Source organism: Chiloscyllium plagiosum, chromosome 13, assembly GCF_004010195.1.
Source record: "Chiloscyllium plagiosum isolate BGI_BamShark_2017 chromosome 13, ASM401019v2, whole genome shotgun sequence".
Taxonomy (NCBI): domain Eukaryota; kingdom Metazoa; phylum Chordata; class Chondrichthyes; order Orectolobiformes; family Hemiscylliidae; genus Chiloscyllium; species Chiloscyllium plagiosum.
This window is the reverse complement of record NC_057722.1, coordinates 67,806,654-67,825,876: the sequence shown is the minus strand read 5'-3', so window position 1 is coordinate 67,825,876 and position 19,223 is coordinate 67,806,654. Positions and strand designations below refer to the sequence as shown.

General features: G+C 44.9%; 1 protein-coding gene across 1 annotated transcript in view; it reads left to right on the top strand.

Moving 5' to 3' along the window:
* The first annotated feature begins 8,834 nt into the window (after window positions 1-8,834).
* The window catches only part of agtr1a (angiotensin II receptor, type 1a), a 46,185-nt gene continuing 35,796 nt past the window's right edge, over window positions 8,835-19,223 (top strand). The window contains exon 1 of the mRNA XM_043702693.1: window positions 8,835-9,004. The gene's annotated coding sequence lies outside the window, so the exon portion shown is untranslated. The remainder of the gene's footprint in view (window positions 9,005-19,223) is intronic.

Sequence of the window (19,223 nt, the reverse complement as noted above, 5' to 3'; positions counted from 1 at the left end):
AATATAAACTACAATATCTAAACTACACAGCAGAGCAAGTTTTTACCCTGTTCTCTGACATTATCTATTACATTGACTCAACTCCAGGGAAATTGCATCATTACCTCAGCCCTCGTGTTTCTATTCAGCTGATTTGTGGGCGGCACGGTGGCACAGTGGTTAGCACTGCTGCCTCAACGCGCCAGAGACCCGGGTTCAATTCCCGCCTCAGGCGACTGACTGTGTGGAGTTTGCACGTTCTCCCCGTGTCTGCGTGGGTTTCCTCCGGGTGCTCCGGTTTCCTCCCACAGTCCAAAGATGTGCAGGGTCAGGTGAATTGGCCATACTAAATTGCCCGTAGTGTTAGATAAGGGGTAAATGTAGGGGTATGGGTGGGTTTCGCTTCGGCGGGTCGGTGTGGACTTGTTGGGCCGAAGGGCCTGTTTCCACACTGTAATCTAATCTAATTACCTTTTGCTCAGTTATAAGATATGGACGTCAGCATTTATTGTCCATTCCTAGTTGCCCTTGAGAAAGTGGTGGTGAACTGCCTTTTCAAACCGTTGCAGTGCACAGTGAGTGTGGAAACAATTCAATGATTATTTTTCATGCCTGCGGACATGATCTTTTTCACAAATTTGAGGGCCTAAACTTTCTCAATTCCAATGACCTTCAGACTTCAAACCAAATATAGACCGAGAGAAATTCAGCATCAATGGAGAGACACAGAGTTAACATTTTGAATCTGAACTGGATTTCTAATCAAACTTTCCCAGTAGGGAAATTGCACAAACTAAACACTTCTCCTGAGGTTATATGTTCCTTAAAGTGCCCAGAACTTCTCGTCGGAGAGATACTGCCCTAACCTCCAAACGCAACCTTGGTGCCTTAGTGTCACAGAGTCATACAGCATGGAAACTGACCCTTCAGCCCAACCTGTCCGTGCCAAACATCATCTCAAACTAGTCCCGCCTACTTGCTCCTGGTCCATGTCCCTCCACAAACCCTTCCTATTCATGTACTTATCCAAATGTCTTTTAAACATTATAATTGTACCCACGTCCACCACTTCCTCAGGAAGTTCATTCCACACACAAACCGCCCTCTGTGTAAAATATTTACCCCCATGTCTTTTTTAAAATCTCTCTCCTCTCACCGTAAAAACATGTCTTGAAATCCCCCACCCTAGGGAAAAGACAACTGCCATTAACCTTATCCATACTCCTCATTATTTTATAAACCTCTGTTAAGTCACCTCTCAACCTCCTACACTCCAGTGAAAAAAGTCCCAGCCTTTCTTCATAACTCAAAACTTCCATACCCAGCAGCCTCCACTGGATGGAAAATGTGCTCAATCCTAGATTCTTCTGAACTGTAAACAAAGCTAATGGCCTGACAGGTTTACCCCACCTCTTGTAAACCCAACAGTAAAAACATTTTTTTCCCCATTCATACCACAAAGTCTGCAGTCACCAGCTCTCTGATGAATGTTGGATTGAGCTACTGTTCTGTACTGACTCCCTGGCATTATTTTGTTTTTAAAGGAACCTTTCAATAAGTATTCTGCCTTAACTTTGAAATGTAAAGGCCAAAAGTGACATTATTGTATAATTTACACACCCTTCATCCCAACAAAAATAAAGGATGCGCAAGAGACCAGAATTTTCCAGGGAAGGATTCTAATGTATTCCTGGTACTTCAAGCAAGCTGTTACCACAGATACAGTTTTATGCATGCACATAAAGCATTTCCCAGATAAAAGCCCAAATCTTTGTAGTGATTGAATGACAGAGTGAATGAGATCAGTAGGACAATGTATCCCATTCATATCCTGTGAAGGTGAGGTCAGTAAATTTATGAGTTGCAAAAGGCAACATTTTTATGACCTAGATAGCACCCAGGATGTGCCATGTTCTCCAGTGTGAAGACTGTTTTGACATTTCAATGTGGACAAAATGAACAGCTTATTGAAGGATTAGCAGAGGTGTAATTACTGAATCCTGTTTTATGACTGGTTATGTGAAAAGGTTGAGTGTAGGGACAAGCAAGATTGCATAACCTGGATAATTAGGTTATTTGTTCTGGACCTTTTGGCTTGTTGCTTAAGTGGTTTGTCATGGTTGTAAATGGATGGAAGTGATAACAGTTGTCTGTTTACAATTTGTGAGCATCATTATCATAGGCAGGGCGCCTGTCTCAGAAACTGTAATTATATTGTGAATTAATAAATCATTTTGACAAGAGAATGGAAAGGGAATTGCCATTATCCCAGCGCAAACTAGTGTTTATTGAAAGGGAGGTACCAGCACATTGCAGTACAGTCAAGGGAGATTCGGCTAAATAATCTCCCTCTCTTGATTAGTGCATTAAAACCGGCTGCAGAAGCTCAGTTTTCTTTCTCCTGCGCTGACTACATGCTCAGAAACAATGAGCTGGCTCTTGAAGTGGGCATGGAGAGCTGATTCTTGGCCCTATATCGGGGTCCGGAGTCATGTGCGCTCCCACCTCTCCACCTGCCAAAGCCCCAATATGCTGACCAGGGTAACCTCCTGGTACTATCCCCTGCAACTGTAAAAGATGCAAAACCTGCCGGTACACGACCACTCCTCATCTCCATCCAGGGACCCAAACAGTCCTTCCAGGTGAGACAGAGGTTCACCTGCCTCTCTTCCAACTTTCTAGGAGAAAGTGAGGACTGCAGCTGCTGGAGATCAGAGCTGAAAATGTGTTGCTGGGAAAAGCGCAGCAGACCTTCTTCAGGAAGGGCTCATGCCCGAAACGTCGATTCTCCTGCTCCTTGGATGCTGCCTGACCTGCTGCGTTTTTCCAGCAACACATTTTCAGCTCTCTTCCAACTTTGGTCACTGCATCAGGTGCTCCCAATGTGGTCTCTATGTCGAGGAGACCAAACGTAAAGTTAGGGAGTGGCTCACCGAGCATCTCAACCAGGCCCACAGGAGGCAACTGGACCGCCCTGTCACCACCCATTTAAATTTCCCTTCCCACTCCTCCTCCGACATGACCATCCTTGGCCTCCTCCACTGTCGCAATGAACCAAACCGCAAATTGGAGGAACGGCACCTCACCTTCCACCTGGGCCGTCTACAGCCCGGAGGACACAACACTGAGGTCTCCAATTTCCAATAACCTCCCTTCCCATCCCCCAACTCCCTTTACTGGCCCCTACTCCTCCCTACCATTCCTCTCACCGACCCTTCCTTGCAGCCACCAACCAGATTCATTCCTCCCATCGACCAGCCAGCTGGTACCCTCTACCTGTTTTCACATATTCCCTACCTCACCACTCTGCCCCCTCCCCACCCAAAACCCTCCCCCCACCCAGCTCCCATTGCACCCAGTCCTGAGGAAGGGTTACACCCAGAATGCTGACTTCCCCACCTCCTGATGCAGCCTGGCTTGCTGTGTTCTTCCAGCCTCCTGCTTGTCTACCTTGGATTCCAGCATCTACTGTTTTTCTCATAACTGACCACGTCTTTGTTCAATGGCGGATGGGCTCACAAAGCAGCTGATCCAATCAGAGGGCTTACTGGCCTTTGACGCCAGAGCAACATGTGGATAGAGAATGGCAGAGCAGGTTGTGAGTGAGAGATCCGCTTCTGATGGTGGATCCCAGCCAAAAGGAGACAGCATCAGCTAGATTTGTCTCTATATGACAGCGGCTCATGCCGTATGTGGCATCCTACTGCCAATCCTAGCTAGATCACCAGATCCAACACTGTTTCTGGCTACTCCCACTCCCTGTGTTCAAATTAAGACCACAGAACATAGAACATAGAGCAATGCAGCGCAGAACAGTCCCTTCGGCCCTCAGTGTTGCGCCAACCTGTGAACTATTCTCAGCTCGTCCCCCTACACTATCCCAAAATCATCCATGGACTTATCTAAGGATTGTTCAAATCTCCCTAATGTGGCTGAGTTGACTACATTAGCAGGTAGGCATTCCATGCCCATACAACTCTCTGCGTAAAGAACCTGCCTCTGACAGTGTCTTAAATATGTCACCCCTCAATTTGTAGTTATGCCCCCTCACACACGCTGACGTCAGGAAAAAGGCTTTCACTGTCTAGTCTATCTAATCCTCTGAACATCTTGTATGTCTCTATCAAATCCCCTCTTCGTCTTCTTCTTGCCAATGAGAACAGGTTCAAGTCTCTCAGCCTTTCCTCATAAGACCTTCCCTCCAGACCAGGCAGCATCCTGGTAAATCTCCTCTGCACCTTTTCCAATGCTTCCACATCCTTCCCGAAATATGAATGGTTTCAAAGTGATCGAATGAGATAAAAGACACTCACCGCTTATGGGGACCCAAGAAAGAAAGTAGGATGGAGTGCTGCAAAGAATCAGCGTCATCAACTCAATGGGCTGAATGGCTTCCGCAATGGCCCTCATGGTCACAGAGAAGAGAACTGGGTGACTATTGTCCGAATCAAGATGAAAGGAAAGTAGCTTTAAAAGAATAGCGAGGTTGGATGAAGTGAAAGGGAAAGAAAGAGAGTAAGGGAAAGTATGAAGAAATGAGGATGGAATCTCACAGGGGCTGGAATAATATGAACTCTGGTGAGATTTCCGGAAGAATCTGGAGAGGCCAATCTCAGAGTCAGGAACAAATGGCTGCATCTTTTACACTATTGCCGAATGGGGAGGTGATTTTCTCACCTGTCAGCTGCGAGTTTACAGTTAAGGGAGGGTTTAGATTAGATTTCCTCCAGATTAGATTCGCTACAGTGTGGCAACAGGCCCTTCGGCCCAACCAGTCCACACCGACCCTCCGAAGAGTAACACACCCCGACCCATTCCCCTCTGACTAATGTACCTAACACTATGGGCAATTTAGCACGGCCAATTCACCTAACCTGCACGTATTTGGATTGATTAGCTTGTTAAGCACTACATTAAGAGCAAAACTTCCCTCACTAATATTCAGCTTCCCAGCTTATCAAATTCACAGAACATCGAGGTTTCTCGGAAGTACGAGTGGGTACCTGGGGATTTTAGTTCACTGCTGGATGTGAGGGGTCTCCATGGCACTCAGCACCAAACAGCCCCTCAGGGCACAAATCCAGGGGCACCAGCTGAACACACCCAATCACATGTATACAAAACGAGCGAGGAGGCGACTGGAACGCCCTGTCACCACCCATTTAAATTTCCCTTTCCACTCCTGCTCCGACATGACCATCCTTGGCCTCCTCCACTGTCACAATGAACCAAACCGCAAACTGGAGGAACAGCACCTCACCTTCCACCTGGGCCGTTTACAGCCCGGAGGACTCAACACTGAGGACTCCAATTTCCAATAGCCCTGTGTGCTTTGGGCTCAGCGTGTGAGAATGGGTGAGGACAGATCTTGCGTGGGATCACAAGAGTGTCGGAGCATGGTGGGAGGTGAGGGCAGTGGCAGTGAGTGTGAGGTGGCAGAGCAAAGAGAGTGGCAGGTACACTGGCTGAGTGGAGATTGTCATCGACCTTCCTGGGGCACGGCCGGCCACCCCTCCACACCGCAGATACTATCATCACTGAGATGGTGACCTCACACACAAGTACCAGGGCCTAGTGTCATGGCCTCTTCTACTGGCCCTCTGGGAAAGGGATTGCCCTCCTCTGCATCATCCCTTACACCAGGTCCTTCAGATTCCTGTTGGTATCTGAGGGACTGTGAATGAGTCATCGAACTGTACAGCATGGAAACAGACCCTTCGGTCCAACTCATCTATGCCGACCAGATATCCTAAATTAATCTAGTCCCATTTGCCAGTATTTGGCCGATATCCCTCCAAACCCTTCCAATTCATGTAGTGTTTGTCTGTTTCTCTATGTGCTATTGTACAAAACCGACTGCTTCACTGGCCATATATGTAGATTTTTTTAAATGCATAAATATACTTTTGAAATAAAGAAAAGGTACATTCATTCTTTGTGGTGCTGCCAAGTCCTGGATAGAATGATTTTCATGTTAATTGTCCTTGGCACCTTTATCTAATCCCTTCTGACGCCCATTTGTGAAGAATTCCTCTTTTCTGGCATTCGCCTGTCTGAGCAGTGGCTCCATCATTGAAGTGGGAAGCCCTTTCCTTAGTCATAGAGTCATAGAGTCATAGAGATTTACAGCATGGAAACAGACCCTTTGGTCCAACCCGTCCATGCCGACCAGATATCCCAACCTAATCTAGTACCACCTGCCAGCACCTGGCCCATATCCCTCCAAACCCTTCCTATTCATATACCCATCCAGATGCCTTCCAAATGTTGTAATTGTACCAGCCTCCACCACTTCCTCTGGCAGCTCACTCCATACACGCACCACCCTTTGCATGGAACCTTTTAAATCTTTCCCTTAGGAACCTTTTAAATCTTTCCCCTCTCACATTAAATCTATGCTGGTACTGTACTTTGTGCAATCATCCTGAAGAAGATTCCTGAAGAAGGGCTCATGCCCGAAACGTCGATTCTCCTGCTCCTTGGATGCTGCCTGACCTGCTGCGCTTTTCCAGCAACCCATTTTCAGCTTTGTGCAATCATCGACAAACATCCCCACCTTATGATGGAGGGAAGGTCTTTGATGAAGCAGCTGAAGGTGGTTGGGCCTTGGACATTACTCTGAGGAACTCCTGCAGAGGTGTTCTGGAATGACTGACCTCCAATAACCACAACCATCTTCCTTGGTATGACTCCAACCAGCGGAGAGTTTGCCCCTGATATCCATTGATTCCACTTTTGCGACAGTAATAATGCAGATGCACACCGATAATGAAAAGTATCACAAATGATAAAGTTCCAGTAATGTTTTCTACATCAGTTGGCTGAATTTCTCAGGAGATTGACCAGAGCAAACAGCACAGATGTCTTTTGGCAGCTGGAAGATTTATTTTTTAAAATAGCATCTGCAACTTGATTCCTTCTAGCAAGACACCTCTGAGCAGTGGCCAGAAGCTAAGCAAATGAGTGGACTGGGACAGTGGGGTGGAAATGAAAAGTGGGATGAGGGAGTAGGTGGTGGTGAAAATTTTGTCAAGATGGAAGAGATGTTTGGCAACTTTCAATCTACAGAGAGGAGGGACAATTCCAAAAACTGGAGGTTCCCTGAAGTCAGGCATATTTACAGAATCCCAAGAGCAAAAAGAGGCTGTTCAGCCCTTTGAGTGAGCACCAACCCTTTAAAAAAACATCCCACCCAGACCAAGTCCCTGTCCCCATGGAGCTCTGCATTTACTATAACTAACCCATACATCTCTACAGGGAAATTCAACACAGCCAGTCCACCCAGCCTGTACATCTTTAGACTGTGGGAGGAAACCCCATGTAGACACTGGGAGAATGTTCAAACTCCACACACAGACAGTCGCCTGAGAGTGGAATTGAATCCAGTTCACTGGCACTGTGAGGCAGCCTGTGCTAACCACTGAGCCACCGTGCCACACAAGAAAGCGGCACATTTTTAACTGATTTCCAGCATCTGCCAGTTCTCTCCATTTCTCATGTTAATCTTGCCACCCATGTGGACGATTGGAATAGAACTTTTATTTCTGTCGATTTTATTAGTGAAAGCAAATGAATGGAGCAGGGAAATCTCTGCTTTTGTGGTTCTGTTCGCTGAGCTGGAAGTTTTTGTTGCAAACGTTTCGTCCCCTGTCTAGGTGACATCCTCAGTGCTTGGGAGCCTCCTGTGAAGCGCTTCTGTGGTGTTTCAGCTGGCATTTATAGTGGCCTGTCCCTGCCGCTTCCGGTTGTCAGTTTCAGCTGTCCGCTGTAGTGGCCGGTATATTGGATCCAGGTCGATGTGTTTGTTGATGGAGTTTGTGGATGAGTGCCATGCTTCTAGAAATTCCCTGGCTGTTCTTTGTTTGGCTTGCCCTATAATGGTAGTGAAAATGAGGTCTGCAGATGCTGGAGATCAGAGATGGAAATGTGTTGCTGGAGAAGCGCAGCAGGTCAGGCAGCATCTAGCTTTGGGTTGCGGCATGTCCTCGTTCTGTTGTCTTTCTCTTAGGCATCTGTTGATGAAATTGCGGGGAAATCTCTTTTTGATTCTTGCCCCTTTTTGTTCACCTGACGAAGGGGCAGAGCTCTGAAAGTTTGTGACTTTAAATAAACCTGATGAACTATAACCTGGTGTCATGTGACTTCTGACTTTGTCCACCCCAGTCCAACACTGGCACCTCCACATCACGGCCTTTTTGTTTGATAATGATCTGAGAGGCACATGCTTTCCTCACCACCTCCACGCCCCCCCACCCCCACCCCATGAAACCCTTGTATTGTTTGGAGCAGCTCCAGCAGGCTATCCCTTGTCTGCTAGCATGTGGCAATATGAAATGTATCAGCACCAAGGCAACTCAGCACTGACAACACCTCAAGGACAATTAGAGGTAGGCAATAAATGCTGAAATTGCCAGCAACACTCAAAATAAATATACAGAAACAAAAGGTGAAGTCAAAAACTAAACGGTAAATAAAAAGACATTGCAAGAGCATCATATAGATGACAGTATTTATATATGATAACATGCACAAAACTATTAAGTGATATAAATGTCGTAGTTGGGTGAATTGGTGACTGCAGAGTTAAAGCAGGACAGTTCTAGAATGTCTGAGACCCCACTTTATTATCATTTCCGTTACTCTCAGAATTTAATTAATGACGCAAAGGATGATTACAATGAAACTAGCAATAAGATTCATAGTACAGCTCACTGGAGACCAGTGCTGCACAGTCACTGAAGAGCAGCAGCCTATAATCAACAGCTCTCAGGAAATAGGACTGTAAATGGCTCAGTGTTTCTGAGTGACAAAGTCAATCAACTCTTGCAGAACGGAAAAGAGGAGGCTCATCACCATCTGCGCTTGGTACTGGCCCCAGCTCCCCGTGGGTGTCAGGCTGAGTATATAAAAGAATATCTGCTGTCACTTCTTCTGTGATTCAGTTGCGGCATGTGTTCATCCTGCTCAGTGGACATCTGTAGATCGCAAACCGACTGAGACCGAAAGCTCACAGGTCAATCTCCAGGTAAAAAAAAAATCTTTTTCCTCTCTTCAAATCTCTGACCTTGTCTCCTTCTTGCCCACTGCACTTTTAGAATGGTAGCCAGATTGTCTCCAGCATTTTCAGCACTTGCCCTGACCAGGGAAATATTTATTCCTGCAATAAATTTGATTTTGTTACAAAGGTGTGCTCTCGCCATTATAATCCCATAGCGATACAGTGCTCTTTTCTTATTATCATTGGGAGCTTTTTATTTAATGTGTTTCCCTTTCATGGTAAGTTTTATAGACTGGCACAAAATAAAGGAATTAACCTCATTGTTGTCTGAGCACATTTCGGTTTGACTACAGGTGTCTCCTCGGTGACGGGTTCAATCATTCTCGAGATGAAAAAGCAATTTTTCGCCTAAGTTTGCAACCAAATGTTTATGTAAAGGGCTGTGCCTATTTCTTACTGGTCTTACTGTGAGCATAAACTGGGTCTTCAGTTAGGTGGGAAAGGTGAGACTTCATACAATCCCTACAGTGTAGAAGCAGGCCATTCGGTCCATCGAGTCCATACCAAACCTCTGAAGTGCATCCCACCCACCCCTGACCCTATCCCTGTAACCCTGTATATTTCCCCTAGCTAACCCACCTAGCCTGCACATCCCTGAACACTACGGAGCAATTTAGCACGGGCAATCTACCTAATCACTGTTACCTCTATCCACAAGCAGGCACTATCACCTAGAATATAGAACATAACGGCGCAGTACAGGCCTTTCGGCCCTCGTTGCACCGACCTGTGGAACCAATCTGAAGCCCATCTAACCTACACTATTCCATTATCACCCATATGCCTATCCAATGATCTTAAATATCCTTAAAATCAGTGAGTCTACTACTGTTGCGTCCGTACTACTCTCTGAGTAAAGAAATTGCCTCTGATATATGTCCTATATCTATCACCCCCAATTTAAAGCTATGTCCCCTCATGCTAGCCTTCACCATCCAAGGAAAAAGATTCTCACTGTCCACCCTATCTAACCCTCTGATTATCTTACACGTCTCAATTAATTCACCTCTCCACCTTCTTCTCTCTAATGAAAACAGCCTCAAGTCTCTCAGCCTTTCCTCGTAAGACCTTCCCTCCATACCAGGCAACATCCTAATAAATCTCCTCTGAACCCTTTCCAAAGCTTCCATATCCTTGCCATAATGCGGTGACAGGAACATGGGCCAGAGGATAATGTCTAAGCCACAAGGATCAATAAACATCATAAAAGTGAGAACTCAGACTTCTATTTTAAATGGTTGTGGAAAACGTTAACTGTAAGGAGCTGATAATTCCACTTACTCAGTTTTTTCCCCCAGTCTAATGGTGTTGGTTGATTATTAGTACAACATGTCACTTTTATGCCCTTCAGGCAAACTTTATACCAAAAAATGTGAAGAGAAACCAAACCTCAAATCTTTAAAGGGTTGGTACCCTTGACGGGAACTGCATACTATAATTGTGTTTTGTTTGTAAATAGAAATAATTTTGTAATGCGTCACTTGTGCATGAGAAATGTGAAGCCCAGCAAGAAAATATTTGCCAAACATATCTAATAAACATAGTTGTTCTTTTAAACTATGTTAGTAGCCAGTAAGTCTGGCTGGGGTACTGCTTTTGTTGAACAACATTATAATCTCACAATATTATCCATGATCATAAATTAACTAACATCTTAAAGGCACTTGATACATTATGGAGTAAACTTGCATTCATATAGCGCCGTTCACAATCTCCTGCTATCGTAAAACCCTGTGTATTTCTCAACATGGTCAATGCTGTAACCTAGGAAACACAGGAGACAAGCTCCTACTCTGCTCACAAAACAAAGCTTTTTACTTAGGGCACATGTGATCACAATAAACCAAATCAAATCAAATCAAATAACCAAATACAGAAACAAGAAGCAGCTCACAGTGTGGTGTATTGTACATTGGAGAGACAAAATGCAAACTGGGCAACCTCTTTGCTGTACGGAAAAAATGGCCCTGAGCTTCCAGTTGCCTGCAGAACAGGCCCTTCGGCCCTCGATGTTGCACCAACCTGTGAACTATTCTCAGCTCGTCCCCCTACACTATCCCAAAATCATCCATGTGCTTATCTAAGGTCAGCACAGGCTGGAAGAACAGCATCTCATTTTCCACTTGGGAACCCTGCAGCCTTTAGAATTCAATATCGAGTTCAATGATTTCAGAACCTGAGCATCTTCTTCAATGTCCTTTACCCACCCCTACACCCCAGGCCCTTTCATAAAATAGACCCCTTGAAGCACAGTCAATCCATTTTCACCAACTCATTGTCCGCACTATCAGCTTTACTTCTTCCCTGACACACTATCAGTTATCCCTTTATCTCTCTAATTTTGTCTCTCTTTCTCACTCCTTCCACCCCCATCCTCCGATTCCCCTGTCACCAGCATTTCCCAAGTTATTCTTAGTTCTGAAGAAGGTTCATTTGACTTGAAATATTAACTCTGTTTTCTCTGCATGGGGTTGCTGAGTTTCTTCAGCAATTTATGTTTTTGTTTCCGCATCCACAGATTTTTGTTTTAGAGTCATAGAGTCATAGAGATGTACAGCACAGAAACAGACCCTTCGGTCCAACCATGCCGACCAGATATCCCAACCCAATCTAGTCCCATTTGCCAGCACCCGGCACATATCCCTCCAAACCTTTCCTATTCATATACCCATCCAGATGCCTTTTAAATGTTGCAATTGTACCAGCCTCTACCACTAGCTGGCAGCTCATCCCATACACGTACCACCCTCTGCGTGAAAACGTTGCCCCTTAGGTCTCTTTTATATCTTTCACCTCGATAAACAGATACTCTGGGTATTTTAGTGACATGAGTTGAGGAATAAGTATAAGCCCTGATTATTTGTGAATTCCTCTGCACTTTAAAATAGTACCATTGGATCCTTTACTACCCACTGGAGATGACAGCCAGGCCTCAGTCTGATGTGTTATCTTAAAGAATACATCTGTGACAGCGCAGCACTCCTTCGGTACCAGACCAAGTGTCATTCTGGAACTTGTACACAAATTTCTGGAGAAGAACCAGAACCTAAAACCTTCATAGATAAGAGTGTTATTACTGAACCACAAATAACATTTGAATCCTAGATTGTTACTGAAGAATATGAATTCACAGAAGTGAAGATTAATCATATTTATATTGAGTTGGTGAATCCCGATTTTGGTGGTAATTTTCTGAGGCTCCAGTATCAATCATCAGTATGATAAGCTTAAATCTATTAATCTGCATACCATTAGCAACAAACCACACAGGGAGCAAGGCTTTTTTTTTAGTTAGATTCTCTCTAATGTGGAAACAGGCCATTAGGCCCAATAAGTCCACACTGACCCTCCGAAGACCAACCCACCCAGACCCATTTCATTCTGACTAATGCAACTAACATTATTGGACAATTTAGCACGGCCAATTCACCCGACCTGCACATCTTTGGACTCTGGGAGGAAACCAGAGCACACACACACATTCGCAGGGAGAATGTGCAAACTCCACTCAGACAGACAGTCACCTGAGGCTGGAATTGAACCTGGGTCCCTGCCGCTGTGAGGCAGCAGTGCCATCCTGCCACTGTGCAGAGTGCACTGAGCACTGAGCCACCGTGCCACCAATATAGACAAATATTCACTGAGGTGGATAAAGGAAGTATTTGGATGGGATTATTGAACATTTCTTGAGTTAACCCAGAGTTAAAAAGTGTAGTGCTGAAAAAAGCACTGCAGGTCAGGCAGCATCCGAGGAGCAGAAGATTTGGCATATCGGGCATAAGCCCTTCATCGGGAATGCAGAGGAGGAAGGGGGCCGAGAGATAAATGGGAGTGTAGGGGTGGAGCTGGGGAAGGTTGTTGGGATGGTTATAGGTGGATGCAGGTGGGTGGTTGGTGGGGAGGGTGGAGCGGATACGTGGGGAGGAAGATGGCAAGGTGGGACAGGTCAAGACAGCAGTGCCAAATTGGAGGGTTGACGTGGAGGGAGAGGAAATTTGGAAACCGGTGAAGTCAATGTGGATACCGTGTGGTTGTAAGGTTACTGCTCCTCGGATGCTGCCTGAACTGCTGTGCTCTTCCAGCACCCCTAATCCGGAAGTTGAGAGATGCTGGTTGTACCCAGTCAAGGCAAAACAAGTAGAAAATCATAGAAATATCAGCAGAGCAGGCTTAGCCGTTTTATACCTGTGCTGCTATCAAGCCCCTGTCAGAAATCCCATTTCCCTTTCAGTTCTCTTTAATAGTTCAATATTTCACCATCTGATAAGCCTTTGAGTGAACACGTCCCTTCAATACCCATGTCAATCCCTCCCGTGTCAAGCCCGAATATATTCCCCCTTATTACTAATTCACTGTTCATGAGAAAAAAAATCTCAGGCTATTTAAAGACCCCCCCATAAATTTCAGTGCAGATTAGATCCTCATTCTAAATAATTAGCTACACACTAAATTCCGCTACTCCAAAGCTAAACAAACACTCTATTACATTTTGAAGAAATAACTGATGAGGATACTTGTACAACATTGTGTACAGAGTTCCGCATTTGACTCTCAAAGGAACATTTTTGAGTTGAGAAGGGGTTAACTAAAAGTAACAAATTATTACTGATTGGATTATTCTGGGATGTAGTTTTGACATAAGATTTCCAGAGTTCTGGGATCGGTGAACAAAAGTAAATTGAAGACAATGTTGTGTCGCTGGTCTTTAAGCTATAGAGAGCCTTGAACCACTAACGCAGAAGTACTTGGCACATGTTTAAACTGAACGAACCTTAAGCAAGGATTAGAGGAAGTTAATTTCTTCACAGAATGGTGAGTTCATGGACAAGATTTCCAAAAAGTCTAATTGGAGCCAGTTTCAGAAATAAACTTGGTAAGAATTGGATTAGGAAATAGGATGGGTCTTTATAAAATTAAATATCCAAATGATCAAACAGTTAGGAGCAATATTGTGCTGGAGTGTGCAACTGTTGCAATATGGAGCTGTTCTTTTATATTCATGTTGCTAACCTTCCCTTGTATTTCTCAGAAATAATGTCAATTGACCCTTTACAGAATGACAGAATTGTTACAGCACAGGAGGAGGCCATTTGGCCCATCGTGCCTGCACTGGCTGTTGAAAGGAGCATCATTATCTCCTGCCTTTTTCCTCCAAACATTTGCAGATGATTTCTATCTGGATAATCACCCAAAGGCTACCTGGAATGTCTCAATTGAACCTGCCTCCACCACATTTCGAGGCAGTGTGTTTCAGACCCAAAATACTTGCTGGGTGAGAAAGCTTTTTCATGTATCACCCTTGTTTCTTTTGCACATCACTTTAAATCTATGCCCTTTCATTTCTGTTCCTTTTGCAAGCAGGAACACCTTCACTCTATCTACTCTACTTAGCCCATGTGTGATTTTAAAAACCTCAGTCCATCTTCTGTCCAAGGAGAACATGGAATATGGAATGAGCTGCCAGAGGGAATGGTGGAGGCTGGTACAATTACAACATTTAAAAGGCATCTGGATGGGTATATGAATAGGAAGGGTTTAGAGGGATATGGGCCAGGTGCTGGCAAATGGGACTGGATTAATTTAGGATATCTGGGTCAGCATGGAAAAGTTGGACCAAAGGCTCTGTTTCCATGCCGTACATCTCTATGACTCTATGAGGTGAAAGGTCTAATAGTAGGGGGCATGCATGTCAGATAAGAGGGAGAAAGCTGAAAGGGGATGTGTGGGCAAGACCTTTTACACAGACAGTGGTAGGAGTTTGCAATGCACTGCCTAATCCTAACATTAACCCTATTGCAGGTGGTGGAGGCTGATACGATAAGGTATTTAAGAGACTTTTAGATAAGCACTTGAATATGCAAGGAATGGAGGGATGTGGACCGATGGCAGGCAGACGGATTAGTTTAATTTGACAATATTTTCAGCACAACATTGTGGGCCGAAGAGCCTGTTCTTGTGGAGTACTGCTCTATGTTCTAACATCCCCAACTTCTTCAGTCTGTTCTGGTGACGTTTCTCATTCCTGGCATCATCACAACTGCGCTCTCTCCAGTGCATTTACAGCTTTCCTTCAATGTGGCATCTCCAACTGTACCCAGTACTCCAGCTGTAGTCTAACAAGTAACAATTTAACATCATCCCCAACACCATCAAAGGCATTGTGTTTTGCAAGTGACACAATTTGAATAATAGAGGCATCGAGGTAGATTGAAATTATGCATCGCCAATTCTATTTATAAATCAAAGAGTTATTATGCAAAAGTTTCTTTCAGCTGTTGAAGTGGGTAGAGTCAATAGTGTTAAGATTAAGGCTAGTACCTAGAGGGGAATTGGCTTAGCTCAGTTGGCTGGATCATTGGTTTCAAGAGTAGTGTGATGCCAACTGTATGGTTCAATTCCCATCACTGGTCAGAGGTTACCATGAAGGACTCTCATTCTCAACCCCTTCCATTGCCTGGGGTCTGGTGGTCCTCAGGTTAAATCACCACCAGTCGCTTGTCTCTAACAAGAGAGCAGCCCCCTACGGCCTACTAAGACTATGGCGACAGAACAACGTATGTCTATAGAAGGATGAGGGGTGTCTGGTTGCATAATAACCTCTGCATATGTAATGAGATATTGTGGCACAATGAGCAGTGTCCCTGCTTCTGGGTTCAAGTCCAATTCCAGGAGTTGGTAGCCAAGGAAGGTGTGATCCATAATGTGGCAAAGTTCATTGAGTATCAGACTGTGGCAAGAGATTGCTGTCTCAGACAGAAAGTTGAAGCCTCTACTATACCAGCTCCACACTACACCATGTAGGTAGAAAGTGAACTGTAAGAGCAAACCATGATTGTCAGGTGGGAGACTAAGATAACAGAACTATTATGGTGCAGGAGGAGGCCATTCAGCCCATCTTTCCTGAATTAGTTCTAATACCCAATGCCAAATTCCACTTTTTCCACATATCCTTGCTTACACTGAATCAAATTTACAAAGAGACATTTTCTGATACTGGTTGTGGGTTGTAGAGTTCGGACTCTTACATTTGTAAATGTTTCATTTTGAGGATAAATCTCAAACAAAGCAAAGATTAACCTCTGACCTCCTCCTCCACACTGAACCCACACTGTTGGCTGTAAGATTTTTAAGCAATCCTATTATAGACTGTATTGGGCAGAGTTTAGCTGAAACTAGTACAATATGGGTGGAAGTGAATCAGCAGTCCACTTTCACATTTATTTCAGTATGTCTCACTTAATCTCATCTTTCATACAATGTCAAAAATAACCTCTTAAAGATAATGAAGGAAACAGGCTGTTTGGTCAAAACAACCATTTGTCACCTTGTAAAGGTTTATAAAATCATGAGGGGCATGGATAGGGTAAATATCCGAGGTCTTTTCCCTGGGGAGGAGGATTTGAGAACTAGAGGGCATAGGTTTAGGGTGAGAGGGGAAAGATATAAAAGGGACCTAAGGGTCAACTTTTTCAAGCAGAGGGTGGTACGTGTATGGAATGAGTTTCCACAGGAAGTGGTGGAGGCTGGTACAATTGCAACATTTTAAAGACATCTGGATGGGTATATGAATAGGAAGGTTTGAGAGGGATATGGACCAAGTGCTGGCACTAGATTAGATTAGGATATCTGGTCAGCATGGTCGAGTTGGACTGAAGGGTCTGTTTCCGTGCTGCACATCTCTCTGACTCTATCTCAGACTTTCCTTTGTTCTTATTAAGCATAGTTACTATCCATAGTTAACTTTCTCCATGCAAGAAATTATTGCTAAGCAGTTTCACAGACATTACATTGAAACGGTGCCTTAATAATAATCTAGGAGACAGTAAGGACTGCAGATGCTGGAAGTCAGATGTGAAGCTGGAACAGCACAGCAGATCAGACGGCATCTGAGGAGCAGGAAGGTCAACATTTCAGGTCAGGACCCTTCATCAGGACAAATGGGTTTCGGCCCTAAACATTGCTTTTTTTCTACCCCATTGATGTTGTCTGACCTCCTGTGCTCTTCCAGCTTCACATCTGTTAATATTAATAATTATCAGTCTGCTAATCCTTCCTGTGCAGATAAAGTTCGCACCAGAACATAAGGCTTTTCTCCGGTTTGAGAGAGACAACTGGTGGTGGTTTAACGTGAAGATCACAGCACCACAGGTGAGGGGAGAGGTTGCGCAGTAGAATCCTTCATGGTAACCTCCTGCCAACGTGCGAATTGAACCCACACTGTTGGCATTACTCTGCATTGTAAGCCAGCCATCCAGCGAACCAAACCCTTCCTAGAAAGGTGGTAAAAGCAGAACAGTTTCCTTGTTGGCCATTCTGCAGAAAACCACTGCAAGACTTGGCCAAGATAATCACACAACAATGCAACGGAAGTCTGTGGTCACCAAAGCACTGGATGGAGGAGGGACTAAAAGGTTAACTTTCCCATCAACAATCCGAGACAGAAAGAAAAGAAATCAGCTGCCTGTAGGAAAACCAAAAAACTTTCAGCATTTTTACAAATATACATTTTGACTGAAACTGCCCTGGACCCTAAATTATAAGGTAAACTGGAATACACAGCCCCCTGACAAAGCGACATAAGGTTCCTTCAGTACTCCAGGGCTGACGAGGCAGGCACAGGGGAAGCAGATATGAGCACACCAGTTGGGAATGGGCCATTTGGCCTCTTGAGATTGCTCAGGCATGTGCTAAAATCACAACTGATTTTATTGTGACTTCAATGGATCTCCTGTACAATGGATCTCCTGTACACATTCCTGAAGAAGGGCTAATGCCCAAAACGTCGATTCTCCTGTTCCCTAGATGCTGCCTGACCTGCTGCGCTTTTCCAGCAACACATTTCCATCTCTGATCTCCAGCATCTGCAGACCTCACTTTCTCCTCCTGTACACTTTGCCTCCCTCGTTAATCAAACCATCCCAGCTTTAAAAATACTCAATACCTGCCTGCACCTCTCTTTGCAAAAGACAACTCACTGGGAGAAAACTACTGTCCCTATCTTCGTCTTAAGTGGGAGGTCTCTTTATTTTTAATCTGCACCCTCTTGTTGTAGTCTCTCCCACTCAACGTACATTGTTCAGCATCCACCCTCTCCTGCTCCTCTGATGATGCCTGACCTGCTGTGTTTTTCCAGCACCACACTCTTCCACTGATCTCCAGCATCTGCAGTCCTCACTTTCTCCTCAGCATCCACCCTGTCAAGGTTCCTTGGGATCTTTCAATAAGACCACTTCTCATTTTTCTCAACTCCAATGAACCTAGGCCTAATCTGTCCAAGTCAATAGATGTGGAGTTGGAAAAGCACTGCAGGTCAGTCCTGACGAAGGGTTTCGGGCCGAAACGTTGACTTTCCTGCTCCTCGGGTGCTGCTTGACCTGCTGTGCTTTTCCAGCTCCACGTTTATCTACTCTGGCTTCCAGCATCTGTGTTCCTCACTGTCTTTCAACCAAGAGATCAGAGTCGAGAGTGTGATGCTGGAAAAGCTCAGCAGGTCAGGCAGCATCTGAGAAGCAGGAGATTCAACGATTTGGGCATAAGACCTTCATCAGCCCTCCTTGTCTCCTAATCATTTCTGAATGTCAATGATGTGATTTCCTGGAGAAGGCAACCAAATTTGTACTCAGGGCTGTTGATGTGGTTTCTCCAATGCCCTAAAGCAAGATATTCCTGCTTTCATATTCCACTCACTTGGAAGTAACCAACAACATTCAGCTCTCAGCCCGAGAGTAGTGAGATTGTGAAAGTCTTTGCCACAGAGAGCATTTGAGCCTGACACATTGAATATTTTCAAAAAGGAATGCATTCCAGTGTTTATTGCTAAAGGAATCAAAGGGGAGAAAGCAGGAAAAGTGTAGTGATTGTAATGAGTGGTGCTGGAAAAGCAGGAAACATCGATTTTCCTGCTCCTCGGATGAGGCGTTCTTCCTCCAGGCGTCGGGTGGTGAGGGAGCGGCGGTGGAGGAGGCCCAGGACCTTCATGTCCTCGGCAGAGTGGGAGGGGGAGTTGAAATGTTGGGCCACAGGGCGGTGTGGTCGATGGGAGCAGATGTCCCGGAGATGTTCCTTTAAGCGCTCTGCTAGGAGGCGTCCAGTCTCCCCACCGCAACTCCCTCACCACCCGACACCTGGAGGAAGAACACCTCATCTTCCGCCTCGGAACACTTCAACCCCAGGGCATCAATGTGGA